The following is a 2,044-nucleotide window of genomic DNA, read 5'->3' as shown; positions in this document are numbered from 1 at the left end:
CGGCGCCAGGCGCCCTCTGCCGCCGGGAAGCCGAATCCAGCGCCCTAACCCTAACGCGGCGCCTGGCCACGCGGCACCCTGCACCCCGCGGGCGCCCCGCAGGCCTGGACGCCCGGCCCGCCAGCTGCAGGCACTCACGCGTCGCTGGCAGGGCCCGGCGGAGGCAGCCAGGCCTGCAGCACCCCGAGTCTGGGAACCAGTGAGTGGGAGCTGGGGGTCTGGCTCGCCAAAGCGAAGTGCTTTATCGCACGGTCAACTGCCAACAGGCCAGGTACAGCCGCGCCTCCGCCATTGGTGAGGGGGAAGGGAAGGGGTAGGGTTTGGAGAGTGAGTATAAGTTCTAAATTCTACATGACTGAGAAGAGACTGGAGGCGCTGGCTTCCACCCTTGCAGAACTGTTTTCTGGTGGTCTTTGAGGACATTCAGAAAGCTGCACCATTTCATATCTGGAGCAGGTCAGTGCCTGATGGCGGAAGTTTGTGCTGTGACCCTGTGCCCGGGGTTTATGAAGAAGCAAAATAAAAATACAGATCCTTTCCCTCCCATGCAAGTAGGCTTTCACGCCTCAAGGGGATGCTGCGATGACAGTGTTTGTTTCTTGCAAATTATACATGTGCACACATGTTGAGTTTATCATAAATAAAATGGAATTCCTTGCTCCTTATCTCATCAATATTAAAGCCCCACAAGGCCCTGAGCTAAATGTTACTAAGGACTTGTAGCCAAACACAGGATTTAAAGCAACCACTGGCTCAGGATTACCAATTTCCTTTTGCCAAAACTGAACTCATCCATAATAGTCATAAACCTACTTCCTGATACTGTGGTTTGAAGATCCACAGAGATCTTGTACAGCACTTAGCATAGCCGTGGCGCTTACTTATTTTATTACTGGTCCATCGCAGGATGAAAAAACACATGTGTAAGAAGGCTACTTTGGGGGTCTAAGGAGATGAGTCTGTAAATTACTAGCCACCCAAGCATTGGGACCTAAGTTCAGATCTCTGCGTCTCCATAAATCCTGAGTATATTGCGAGCTCTCTCTATCTCTCTTTTTCTCTCTGTCTGACTCTCTGTCTCTCTCTGTCTGTGTCTCAAAATCCTAGTGGGGGAAAGGAACATTCCTGAAGTCTTTTCTCACTGACCTGCTAGCCGAGCTAAAAGGTTGAGATCTAGGTTCCATGAGAGACCCTGTCTCAAAAACAAGGTCTCAGCCATAGAGGAAAGACCACTGGTGTTGGCCTTTGACCTCCACGTGCACAGGTACCTGCAGGCCCACAGGGACACACACAAAATAAGGGCTAGTTTTTAAGGTGTTTGTTTACACGTATGCATGTGTTCCCTGAGGAGGCCAGAAGAGGGCACCAGATCCCCTGGAGTTTCGGTTACCCTAGGTTCTGAGCTTTCTGATACTGGAACTAAAGCTTGAGTCCCCTGGGAGAACTGCAAATGCTCTTAACTTCCGCGCTCTCTCTCCAGCCCCTAAAAAGGCGATGTTTTCACTTGAGAACATCTTTGTATCTTAGGTTTTGTTGAGATTTGTTTTGTTTTGTTTTGTTTTGTTGGGGTTTTTGTTGTTGTTTGTTTGTGGTCCCTCCCCCCAGACAGGGTTTCTCTGTGTAGCCTTTGCTGTCCTGCTCTGCAGACCAGGCTGGCCTCGAGCTCACAGAGATCCACCTACCTCTGCCTCCTGAGTGCTGGGATTAAAGGTGTGCACCACCACCTTAAGGACATCCTTAAAACCCCACGTGGTAGCTCTGTCGCCTGATAAGCCAAGTCAACTCTGGGAACAAGGCCTCTCCTGTCTCCTCCAGAGTCTCGCTGATACACTGGTTTGTTAAGAGCTGTGGCACTGCCCAGGTTTCCTCCAGAGCTTGTTGCCGGACCTTTAAGAAGGACTGCCAGTCGATGAGGCGACCTCTAGAGCACACGGGTGTTTCATAAAACACTATCAGTGTAGTTAGCAAGCACATAGGACAAACTATTCAGTGTTGTGGGCCCTGATCCACGTTTCTAAAGATCCAATTTCCAAACGATCAAGGA

This window comes from Microtus ochrogaster, chromosome 5 (assembly GCF_000317375.1).
Source record: "Microtus ochrogaster isolate Prairie Vole_2 chromosome 5, MicOch1.0, whole genome shotgun sequence".
Lineage (NCBI taxonomy): Eukaryota > Metazoa > Chordata > Mammalia > Rodentia > Cricetidae > Microtus > Microtus ochrogaster.
This window is presented reverse-complemented; position numbering follows the sequence as displayed.